At 44.9% G+C, this 13334-nt stretch overlaps 1 protein-coding gene across 1 annotated transcript in view; it reads right to left on the reverse strand.

The window, feature by feature from the left end:
- The window catches only part of LOC138514670 (serine/threonine-protein phosphatase 6 regulatory ankyrin repeat subunit C-like), a 1495665-nt gene that overhangs the window by 154499 nt on the left and 1327832 nt on the right, over positions 1-13334 (reverse strand). The gene's annotated exons all lie outside the window — the stretch shown is intronic.

A 13334-nucleotide genomic window follows, 5' to 3' on the forward strand; every position in this document is an offset into this window, starting at 1 on the left:
GCCGGTGTTGTAACGAGTCCGCCATGGTGAAATGGGGAAATACCGCCCCATTCCAAGGTTGGCGGGGTGGTATTTCCCCATTTCCCCATGGCCCTTTCCCATTTTTTCCCCACAGGGCTCAATGGGAATGGGGAAGGCGGCAATTGCTGTACCGTTATTGCCTGTGAGGTCCCTTTGCGGGTCCCTACTTTAACGGCTGGTCCAGACCAGCCGTTCAGGTCGGGTCCCGCAAAGGGGCCTCGTAGTAAGGAGCTAAGTGGTTAACGGCGCTGCAGCCTTTTACGGCGCCGTTAACCACTTAGCGCCTGGGTCGTAATGAGGCCCATGGACTGCAATCCCCCCCTTGCTGAAGGTAGTGCTAGTACTGCATTTCCTGGCAACCGGGACCTAACTGCACAGGCTGTCCCAACCCTGTTTCTCAAGGGTCCTGCTCCAGGTCCTGGATGCACTCCTAAACCATTTAGCAGACCACATTGCCCTACCCGAACCCCTGCCCAGGTTAATGGCACCAAAGTCGCCTTCCATGCCCTGGCAGGCATGCCCAATGTCATTGGTGCATTGGATTGCATCCCTGTGGAGCTGGTGACCAGATATGCCATTGAGGTAGTGTACCGAAACCGGAAACTATACCACTGCCTAAATGTGCAGATGGTCTGTGATGCTGTACACCTCATCACCCATTGTTGTGCTTGGTTTCTGGGATCTATCCATGGCTCAATGATACTGAGGAACTCCACGCTGCCAGGGTACATGGCACGGTACACCATAGAGCGCACCTGGCTGTTGGATGAGTAGACTGATTAATGCATGAGCTCTGTGTAGTGGGGGGTACATGCACAGGCACCAGAGCATGTGCTTAATGCAACCTAATACATACAAAATGCATCCTTAAATTGAATGGCATGTATCAAATGGGCAAACAGATCACACCGAATCGCAATTATTGGAAAGCCAGAGAGGCATCTCAGAAGTACCACATGTACCAGAATGCATCACACCATTTGCACAAACCCCTGCAATAAGACTGGGCACATCCCCACCGCCTGCATCACAGACAAGTCAATTGAATGCAATCCCACTCACCACAGCTGTGAAACCCACAGCATGTAGCCAGTACACATGCCTGTCACAGGAGCGCATACCCATATGCATGTGACATGAATGCAAACCAGAATGTGGCACTCAGGAATGAATGGTAGTGATGACCAATGTATGCCATGTAAACAGACACAGTATGGGCCCAAGTAATGGCAATAGGAAGGTCAGTAGGCATATCCCATATCCCATATAGATGCACATCACAATGGGCCTCATTACGAGCCCGGTGGTAACCCTGCCAGTGCAGCCTGCTGGTTGCCGCCGGGCTCGTAATGTTTTTCCGGCACCTTGCTTCCCGTTGCCACTGGGTCATTACATGCCTGGCAGCCCGGGAAGCAAGGTGCCAGAAGATCGGAAGTCCCCCTTACCATGGAGTCCCACAGTACGCAATGGAAATGTGGACATGGGAGGATTGGCACAGTTGTTAACGTTGCTTGTGCTCCCATGAGCACACTGCCTACCGGTGCTGCAGCGCCCAGCAGGGTCAAACCTCTTGGCTGCTGCGGCTGCGGCAGCCTGATTCGTAGCAACATACCAGATACAAGGCTCCTGGCAGGCAGCTGCACAACATTGTATCCATACCAACATATCCATACTAACATAGGTACACGTAGCAGCATTCAAAACCATTTCCATTTATGACTGCAGACAGTGAGCACGCAGAACAGTCTCAGATGAAATGGATGACCAACCATTTCAATTGGGATATGGCATTACTTAGGACATTGCACCAGTCACTAGGGTCAGTGTGCCATTTGCTGTCTTGTGCCTTGGTATTTGTGAAATTAGTCAATGCACACTTCATTGACATGACAGTGGCACCGCAATGATTGCATCCCCCTTCTGACCCTCTCATGCAAGTGATGCTGGATACCCCCTCAAGCCAAGGCTGATGACACCCGTCAGATGACCACACCTGCACGAGGAGGCATACAACCATGCACATATAAGTACACAGGCACTATTGAGTGGACATTTGGGTTGGTTAAGGCGAGGTTCCTCTGCCTCAGCAGATAAGCTGGTACCCTTATGTACAGCCCCCTTAAGGTGGGCAAGCGTCCTAGGCTGTGTATAAGACGCAACATTCCACTGCCCTGGACATGAACCCTGCTGAGGAGGATGATGGCAATGACAACGATGACGAGATGCTATTGCGACCTCGCCGGGAGGGCATGGATGGTCGTGATGCATGTGATCCACTCATTCATCACTATTTTTGAAAACGTTTCACAGCCACAGGGTGTAGGACTGGTGACACAAACTGCAGAGCACATGGAATTAAACACATTATACTCATAATAAGAAGGAATGTCCAGTCATGATTTGTATGCAACAGCAAGTGTATTTAAACTCTAGTAATGTTACAGCAGGTGGCCCAAAAACACCCTCCCCAACTATCCCTACTGCCACCCCTCACCAACTATCACTCCCTCTCTCCCTCCTCAGGTATCCCTCCCCCTCCCCATGTAGTCACACATAGTCCAAGAGTTCCCTGGCCATGTGACATCCATGCCATCTGGATCAGGTAGCCCTACTTGTTCCCACCCCTGCCAACATGGATCGCCTCCATGGGGTGCCCTGTTGCGAGCTTGCGGGCGTCGTGATTGTAGACTCCGACGGTGTCTGCCCGCTGCCCCGTCTGTCCATGCATACCTGGAGGGCCAGTGCCATTGTCTCTGCAATTGTGGACATCACGCTGTTCCCCTCACAGACCCTCCTGGCCAACAAAACTATGGCAACAGTTGACCGCCCAAGTGAACACGCAGTGCGACGTCCTGTGGCCTGTGTGCTCTCCCAACTAATTCAGAGAGACCAGAGGCAGTATTTTCTACGACCACTAGTGAACAGCCCTCTACAAAAAACACTTGTTTAACAATACACAATGTTCACTCGGTCACTTGCTTCCCCAACTTCATGTGTTCATGTCTGCATGAGATTAATAGCCATTAAATTCTCATATATTACACCAAAATGTATAAAAAAATAGTTATTTATTTTACGCATATCAACAGTAAAAAAAGAAAATCTTTTTTCACATCTCCAATTTCTAGAGAGTTTTTAAATAGTATGACGAATAACAATATAAACAACATCTCCATACATTATTTCTGTGTACATTCAATCTCATGTAATATTCAATCATTTAATACTGTTTGAAATTCATCTCTTAACCTGGATCTGTAAAATGCTCTCCTCTCTCATAGAGAAGTACATCCCAGTCCGTAAAACATTTCACTGTGTAATCATCAAACACATGCTTACTTTCATACCGCATTCATACCATACCCTTTGTGTGCTCTCCCCCATGAGGTGGGCCTGCTCTAGGTGCTTCTGCACCAGGGCAGTAAGGGTGTCTTGCAGTTCCTCCATGCGTCTCAGACACCCGTCCACTTCCCTGATGCAGAGGCAGGGTGAGCACTGGGGCTGGACATGCCAAAGGAGATGAATGCATCTGGCATATCTGGGTTGTGGTCTGTGTCGTCCCCCGTGTCGAAAACAGCATCTCCTGCTGCACCCCCATCACCGGAGTCAGTGACTTGGTGGATGGGCTGCTGTGAAGATGGCAAATGCAACAACGCCGTACACCCGCATTTGGCTAGGAGCTATGTCAGGCCATTCTGACCATGTGTAGGTCGTTGCAATGTGATGAGAGGGTTGTTGAGGGGGGTGTTCGGGAGGGGCGTAGCTGGAGTTTATGGCTGACCTAGTTGCAGGCCCAGTATGTGAGTGTGGGGTTCGTGGTAGAACTGGCAGGGTCATGTAAGGGACATGCCCTCCACATTGGATGGGTGGGTGGCCATGTGTGAGAGGAGGTGAGGGCTACCAGTGTTGTGCTGTGGTGGCAGTGGCAGAATGGCATGCACACATCCAGTACTCAGTGCCAGGGTGCACAGTGTCTGCATCAGGGATTATGTTTGTTCAACTTGGCATTACAGGGTGACTATGATGTGCTTTTTCGTACATTATTTTGGCATGGACATTTTGACATGTTGATGTGTTGTTGTGACCTATTCCTTGTGAATACATGGACCCACAGTTGTGTATGGGGGTGCCTGCAGGGTGTGTGAGTGATGCAGTGTGCAGGTGACACTGGGCCTCATCGGGTGGTTGGCCGCGTTCCGCTAGTGCATCGGGCGGGGTGTGGCTGGCCACATGACTGTGGATCTGCCGCCTGACTTCCCGGTGCAACAGAGTCATTGGTAGTCACGATGATGCAGGTGTTCAGATGGCAGATTTGGGGAGTCCCATGGGACTCCATGGGAATGGTGAGTTTGAGACACCAGCACCTTTGCTAACGGTGCCAGTGCTTCCATGCCAGATCCGCCTGCCAGGGCTGCTGCACCCGCCAGGGACATGCCTGTTGGGCACTGCAGCCCTGACAGCCAGTGTGATGGGTCCTCGTGATTAGTGTGCTGGTCCAGTGACATGTGTGCAGGTGTCCTTACAGGCGCCCTTGTTTCGGGACTGCCACACTCAGGATGTGGGACACTGTGTGGTGCCTTGTCATGTGGTTGGTTATGGGGCATGCATGGGAGGCAGGGCATGTGACTTGCTTTGCACCATTATGAATTGGTGGGCGGGGGCAATGCTAGTGCTGGTTCAAATCTGGGTGATGTGGCCAGGGGTATGGTCATTTCAGTTCAGTGGTGGTACAGTAGGGGGGCAGGCGTGTGGTTTACATTGCAGCCCTTTGTGTACTCACCGGCCTCGACAAGTGTCTCGCCTCCAGCCTCCACTGCACTGACTCCCTCTATCCCCTCCATATGCAGCACACTGCTTCACTTCTCCTCTCCTCCCAGGGCAGCATCTTCACGGGGAGTATGGTCCACCACCTGTGGACGTGCAGTGTCTGTGGTGTGCTGCCATGATGTTCTGTACCCTCAAGCAAAGGTTGTCTGTCCACTTGTGGCAGTCCTTCACACTTCGTGGGGTCATACCCACGCCAGTCACCTTCCATGCTACTTCCTCCCGTATGGCCTTTCACCTCAGCTTTGTGCTGCGGCGCTGGTCTGCAGAGAAGAGCTCCCTGGCATGCTCAATTATGCAGTCTGCCAGCATGTTCAGCTCCGCCTCTCCGAAGCATGGCTTGCGCTGGTGGGTTTGTGGGATGCGTGATGTCATCTTCCTCACTAGGTTCCAGCATTCAGTAGGGGTGGATGGCTTCCAGAGTAGGCAGATTAGAGTAGATTGTGATTTTTAAAATGGCCACCAGCCTCTTTACGGTTCTGGTGTTTCCAGTTCTGTTTCCATGGTGCCGCTACATCCGGCATACACGTAGGTGGAAGCGGATGCACCGTGCACTATCCCCACCATAGTGGTCGCCTGGCACCCTGGCAAATCTGAAAAGGGAAAAGGATGGGGTGGGTTAGTAAGATTGAGCGGGGAAAAGAGCAAGAGAGCTGTGATATGCTGGTGTCAGCCTCAGTTCAGTTAACACTGTTTGCTGAGCTTAGGTGTACTTTTTGATTGGTAGCCGTCATGTGTTGTGCGAGGCTATATGTGTGTTATGTTTTGTTGTTGCAATGTGGTGAAGTGTGTGCAATTTGTAGTGCTTTGGATGTGTGCTTGTGTTTGTGTAGAGTTTGAGAGGCGATGCATGCTAATCTTCACAATCCTGTCTGGATGTGACGCAAGCTAATCTTTTACAAGTGTGATGCAATATGACATTCACAGTTATGTCTAGATGTGACGTGAGCTAATCTTTTACAATTCTATCTGGATATGATGCAAGCTAGTATTACAGTTCTGTCTAGATGTGATGCAATGCTAATCTAGTAGCAACGGGCCATGTCCCATGTCCTCAAGCATGACCTCGTGAACCCAGTAGCATAATGTGAAACAACCCTGTGCTTCATAACTTACGGATAATACTGAATATGGCATCTGTGATGATATGGGAAGAAAAACATTTCAGTATTACAGGTGGTGCGAGTTATAGCATATAAAAACCTGTAAATTCAGTGAGAATGCTCTAGTTAAGAGATTTAAGTTGGCATAGCTGAATGAAGCAAAACACTTGAAAGTCAGTAAAAAAATATTTGGTTCAAGTGACTTGAAGGTGACGGTTTAGTGCACTAAAACCCTTGAAATTCAACAAGTGTTATAAGCTATGTCACCACAACTGCAAGCCCCTGTTGTGCAGCCCATGAAAATACTGATGACATCACAGATGACATCACTGATGACATCAAGGTTGAACATTTATGATATTACTTATTGCATCATCTCTGGAGGCTAGAGAACATTAAAGACATTATAGACAATATCACTTAATTTATCAGAATGTGTAGGAAATTACCTGTCAGAGTAACCAATTCTATCTGTTTTGACACATATGACAAAGACACTGGGCCTCATTGCTAGTCCGGCGGTAGCCATGCCGGTAAAACCAGCAGGCTGCCGCCGGACTCGTGGGGATTTACCGGCTATGGACTTGCTGGAATTACTGCAACATTGCAGCGGCGGTGATCTGGTAATTCCAGAGCCGGCATTCTGTAAATCCCCATTCCCGTGGAGTCCCATAGAACACCATGGGAATGGGGAAGTGGAAACAACGGCACCATGTGGTAATGATGCCGGTGTTTCCGCATCCGTCTGCGGCCGGTGGCGTTACGCCCGCCAGGTCAGACCTGGCGGGTGTAACATCACACGGCCACATAAATTGTAGTTAGCCGGTCCAGAAAATGGTGCCGGACCGGCTAACTTGTAATGAGGGCCACCATCTAGGTGTATTTGCAGTGAAAGCTAACATAACTGTAATGTACCCACAGACCCGGTTAGGGGTTAAATGGCCACTGAGCCTGGTTTCAGTTAAGGCTCAGTGGCTACTTTGTGTGGTATTGAGGGTTATGGGGCATGGCCAAATGTAATGAATCATCAGGATGAACAGTGGCACATGGACACGCTATAGGGTAAAGCAGCCCCTACTTTTGGTGGATTTGCAACAAGCCATGGACGTTATTAGTGCACTCTAGTTTCCAGGAATTTCAGGGAGCCCCACTGTTGCACAGGCCATAAGCACAATGATGACATAGCAGATATGACCAACATCACATCACATAATTTATGACATCACGCATGACGTCACCAGTGTTATAATTGGAAACTAGCGCAAATAGAAACGACTCATGAGAAATACACAAGCTGGATGCACTTGTGCCTTTTTGGCATAATTGAAACTAACTTTCACACTATTTTGAGGCATAGTTCACAGGCCCAAAATAACCACAATCCCCTGCTCAACTAAAACATATTATTTAAAATCCATTTAGAAAAAAATCCTTTCACTATTTTTGACTGCTTCTCAGTTTTCATTCTTGGTCTCTTTTTTAATGCTTTTTCTATCCTACTCGTAACATAATTGGATTTCTCTTGCATCCACAAACTCCAAGCATTTCTTAATCTATCACACAAATGCTCCCCACATCCATGCTATGTTCAAACATGGCCCGGAAAACCGCCTGATACAATTTTAAAATTGCAGGTGTGAACAATATTGAGACACAGAATTTCTTTATTTTGTATCCACAATTTCAGTAATAAGGTGGTTTATAGTGTTATTAGATTCTTTGTAATTTCGTCTGATATTTTTATTTGATGCATTGTCATTTTCTTTAGAAAAGGTCATGTTGTCTGAAAGAGTTAAATAAATCCTCCTCATCTTCAAAACATTGAGGGAAATCATTCTAATTGCAATGTTTAAACTGAAAAGCCTTTTATACCACAATGGATCACGGGAGATACGTATAAGATTTAGGTGCCAGAAGCACCCCACTAGAGACCGAATTTTGGAGAGAAAAAAAAAACTACTGGGTCGGCTTTCCAACCAAACAGACAAATCAGTGCTTCCTGCCACATATGATGTAAATCCGTTTAGTGGTTTGGGCTGCATGCCCCTTCAGAAACTGCGCATTTCCCCCAAGTGAAAACCAATTTAAATTGTCAAAACACACTGGTTTCGAATACTGTATAGCTTTAAAACCATCAGTCAAAATTGAACGAAGTTCTCAATTCTTTTGCCCAGGGCAAAAAATGCATTTTTGGAAAATGTCATGCTGATACATCCAACTGGCCAAATGGCCAAATGTTATTAGCCATATCATTTTTTTGAAATGCAATCGATTACAGGTGATGTCTAGTCAAATGGTCGACACAATTTGGTCGACAGGACAAATGATCGAATTTTGTTTTTATTTATATTTATATTTTTTAGGTTTTCGTTTAGGGAAAAAAGGGGTTTTTAGCAAAAAAAGGGGGTTAGGGGGGACACCCAAAAAAAAAAAAAAAAGGTGAAAAAAATACAAAAAAAAATTCGATCATTTGTCCTGTCGACCTTTTGGTGTCAACCATTTGTCCTGTCGACCATTTAGATTCGACCAATTGACCTACAACCTTACAGGTTTCATCTTAAATCCACTGTTGGTTTTAATGTTTGATTTATCATCGGTTGTCTGTCCTGTTAATGTTTGTTTTAGGTTTATTTATTTATTAAACCTACACGTTGGTATTTCCAACATTTGTAGACAGTATAATTTTCCTATGTTTTGTTACAGATGGAAATACACCTATTAACCAACTGTATGTAGTGCATATTATGTTGTTATAAATACAAGCTATGAAAAGTATACAATGGAACTCACCATGTGAGTTGCTAAAAAAGTTTTTTTCTTGGCTCTATTCCGTCTTCTATGTTTTCTATTTGCTTTACAGTAAATGTGGCTCCTCTGCATTATCAATTTACAGCTATTCTATAGTCCTCGACACATATGTCGCTATATTTATAGCTCATCAGGAGAATGTGTTCTCTTTGTAAATATTAAACGTGTTTAGAAAATATGTGCACCTTTGCTAGGGGTGCACTGTTCTCCTTATATGTGCATGTAGGATAGTAAATTAAACATGTTACCATACATTATTTGGATGATAAGTGGTCAAATCATGATTGTTATAGTAAGAACTATTTGGAATAGCACATAAACTCTTTTTTGGACTGTAATATGGTCCTTAAAATATAATGTAATTTTGACGAATTCTTCAATCAACAAAATCAAAGAAGAAACTAGGGGACAACAAGTGTTTTATGGTTACCTGTTTTCTGATCTCTGATTTGTGCATCTGTATTTGTATGTGTCATTCATAAAATCACCATTTCCGCCATCTTGGTGCGTTGAGCATAAGCATTGAGTTAAAAGTTGAATACCAAGTTAAAGATATATGAATTTGAATTTAAAATAACGTTTCATTAAGCAACCAATAAAGGACTGAACGATTATGCAGCATTCAATGGATGTATAACTTGAACTGAAAGGAAGTGGCCTCTGTTAAAGGTGTATCAAAATGAGTGAATAATTACTAGATTTGGAGAGCATGATCCTAGGGAGTGGCTAGGTGTAAAGCAATTAAATTCCGAAGCCATCAAAAGTGGAGTGGTGTGACTTGACTTCAAGAATGATGGTCTGGAGGGTTGCCCAGAGCAATGCCAGAGGTTGAGATTAATTCTAAACAACCTTCCAGCCATCAACCCTTTTGTTTTGCTGTAATCATCCCGAGATGGACGGGTATGCTCAGACGTGGGTCCTGTGCCTGCTGGGCCTAGAGACCCAAGCTACTCCTCACTGATGAGGCCAAATGAGGCCCAAACATGTTTGGGGATGCTTGTGGTCTCGTGCAGAAGGGATGTGACCAAGCAGATCGGGCTAGACTGCCCCTTTTGGGGTGGAACCAAGCCTGATTTGCATATGATCTTTCCCTTTTGTAATGGCTTGGCAGGTGAAGAGCGATGGTCTGGAGGGTTGCCCAGAGCAATGCCAGAGGTTAAGATCGATTCTAAACCTTCCAGCCATTACCCCTTTTGTTTTCCTAGTGTCCTGAGTTCAAGGCATACGTCCTTGAATGTAGTACATTTGGCTATCTGGAATCAATGAATTGCTGAAATTTCTGGAGGCACATGATGATGGCAGTGCAGTCAAATTACAAGTCTCATTGTAGCATTTAGGGCAGATTCTAAATGAGAGATAGACTAATCACGAAACCCTAACTAAATAGAATTGGAGCACTATAGAAGGCTGTCAACTGCAATATGCGTGGAAAATGTAAAGAATGAAAGGCTTCTCTGCAAGAGACAGATGAAAAACAAGACTGAACTACATGCAATGTTTAGAGGGTAAAGTCAGTGGCACGGCCAGTTTGACACCCACAGTTTTAGATTTGGAGAAGATGAAATGGATTTCTGTCTTTGAGCCATTAAGCTCAAGTTTGAACCACACATCCACAGTCGTAAGTCATGCTCTAAAATGAATCTAGTTTTCAGCTTCAGTTCAATGTAAACGGACAATAATCTGTAAACTATTAGCATACATACAAGACTAGATCCAAGCAGATAATGGTCAAAAGCATTAAAGGCGTCTGATAGGTCTGATAAAATTAGAGCCACTAGACCTTGTGTATCACCTGTTTGTCTGTGATCATCTAGTGTAATGACCAGAAAAGTTTCCGTACAGATACCCATTTGAACCATGCCTGCTTCTATAGCAGGAGTGAGGTGTTTTGACATAATTGTGAAGACACTTTACAACTACAATGTCTAAGATTGGAGAGGTGGGAAAATGGTAAACAAATTATCCAAATCATTTGTGCTTCCTTTAGGATTTTCAACAGGGAAACTAGAGTTGCCTTTTTAAGTCTTTCAGAACACCAACATGATCTAAAAGCATGCAGTTATCAATTATAGGCAACATCTATTCACCCAATGTAGGCAATATCCAATCATCATATATTGGCAATATCCATTCAACACATTCAGCCAATTTACAACCAATGTACCATCCAAACACCAGATTCTGGTCTGCTGGATTCCTAATATGACAAGGTCAGCAAACTGACCTTGTAATTAGGGGCGAGGCAACTAGAGCCAGTGCCCTTTCCAAGCTCCTGCTTATATATGGACAGTACCCATTTTCATAACTACATTCCTCTCGATAGAAATGCTCGCCAAGTTATTTCTCATTTTTCTACTTCTGAATTCACTGCTGCAGGCAGATGGAGGGGGAGCCTAGTGGAGAAAGAACAACCCATTGCACCCCACATTTTTCAGCACCAGACTAAGAAAGCAAGAGAGAGACAGCAAGAGAAGTGGTAGATATCTTAAGTGGCCTGATGACAAGCTGACTGTGCACCACTCCCCAGCACTGAGCAAGCAGCAGAAAAGCTGCTGCAGACAGCCTAGACCACAAGGGACTTAAACTAGGACTACAACCACTAACAAAGACTGTACTTACCTTGGGAGAAGCCACGCCAAGATCTCTTAACATGAACCTGCACATCGTGCAGCATCGACCATCCATGCTAGATCAAGATGGCCCTACTCAAAAAGGGGTGGGCTTTAACCCATTATTTGAATTTTTTGTGGTATGTGGTACCTTCACTAACTGGTCAGAATGACAGGCCCAGATTGGTCAGAGTGAGACAACCAACTGGAGGATGTGGAGGGATATAAGAGAGACCCCAGGAGACAGGAAGTTGTGGGTTGTTAGGTTGAGGTCAGAGGTGGCGGAAGACAAAGACCACCAGGAGGAAGAACTGTGGACAAGAGTGTGGAGTCTAATTATAGAGGTGATGCATTAGCTGGTGAGTGCAAGTGGTACTGTTTTGTGAGTGTACATGTAAGACTAGCGAAGGGGAGTACTAGAGGAAGTTAATAGGAAGTGGTTGTGAGAGTGAAAGGAGTGTGATTGGGGAGAAGGTGGGTGGAGTGGTAATAGTGTGGAGGTAGGTCTAATAATATAAATAAGGGAGTAGTTGTGTGGAGGAGGGAGAAGTAGTGTGATGGAGAGAAAATTAGTGTGGAGGGAGTAGTAGTTTGGAAAAGGTAGTAGTAATGGAGAGCAATGGTTGGTGACTTCAAATGGTGGAGGCAGTAGTAGAATGAGTGAGAGACCTCTGAGGGACGGATGAATGGAAGGAGACTATGTTGTGCAGTATGAACATCACATTCTAGATCCCCTGTTAGATATAATGAAATTGATAGTGTAGGGAAAGCTAAGGCAGTCCCATAGGGAGTCTTGATAGGGAAGGTTGGTGCCTTTAGGTTATTCCAATCAGCGAGCCTAGAAATTAGACAGTTTGGGTCAATATTCCCCAGATACTAACATGGTGTTAAGGGTGGTAAACGCTATTACTAGATGAGAGAGTGACAAGCCTAGTGCTCTGCTGAATCAAATAATAAAATTGTACAAATCTATTTAGTTCAGGAATGGGATTGTTATGACAGAAAAGTCTGTAGATACACTTTGCTCTACACCTAAAAAGAGTTTTGTCTTGAAACCACAACATAAAAGGACTAATGATGTAATGCAAACCTGTTGATTCTGTGGTTGGATTTCATGTATGGATTTTCCTTTGTTTGGGAACCAGGAAGGAAAAATATCTCTGGTGCACTGTGTGAACCTGTGAATAAGCAAGTATTCTGGACTCTGATGATTCTCTATGTTGTCTCTCTCCAAATTCCAGCATTCACAGTTTTTGACACACTGAGGGCCAGAGTCTTACTTAATGCCCTGTTAAACCTCTCTACTTATGGGAATTGTGAGTTTGGGATGTGAGTTGAGAATGGGTGTGTGAGGCACTTACTGCAATCGTGTTCCCCTTGTAGCCGCTGAGATATTATGCTCACATTTCCCACCATTTCACACTTCCCACCATGGCCTGATGTGTCACTCTGTACTACTTCCTTTGATACAAGTGGGGTAGAGTGTTTCACTTGAGGATTCTGAGGAGTATATCTTCGTTCCTTCTGGAAATATCCCTCTACCTGCTAACAACTACACATTTCATAACAATAGGGCACATGAGTGAGATTTACAGAGGTGAAAAGGAATTTGGGGAGGAGGAAAATAGTTTGAGTGGAACACACATGGTTGGGCCTATGTAGTTTCTGAAATCTCTAAGTGATGAAAATCAATTGCAATGGTCAAACCTGGTACACTTTAGCCAATAGTTTATAACATGCAGTGGAATGAGTAAGCGTTAAAGACAGATGTGGGCACAGAAATGTTAGACATTTTGCACAAGCACTTTGCACTTGAGTTAAAGTTAATATTGAGAGCGATTTTGAAAATAGTCATGACTGAAATAAGTATTGGAGATACAAAAGTCCCCAAGCAATGTATTTTATTTATTTTTTGTGTTATGGTCTACAATAAACATTTCACAATATTAAAAGCTAACAAAATAAAAAA

Source organism: Ambystoma mexicanum, chromosome 12 (assembly GCF_040938575.1).
Source record: "Ambystoma mexicanum isolate Mex_15411 chromosome 12, UKY_AmexF1_1, whole genome shotgun sequence".
NCBI lineage: Eukaryota > Metazoa > Chordata > Amphibia > Caudata > Ambystomatidae > Ambystoma > Ambystoma mexicanum.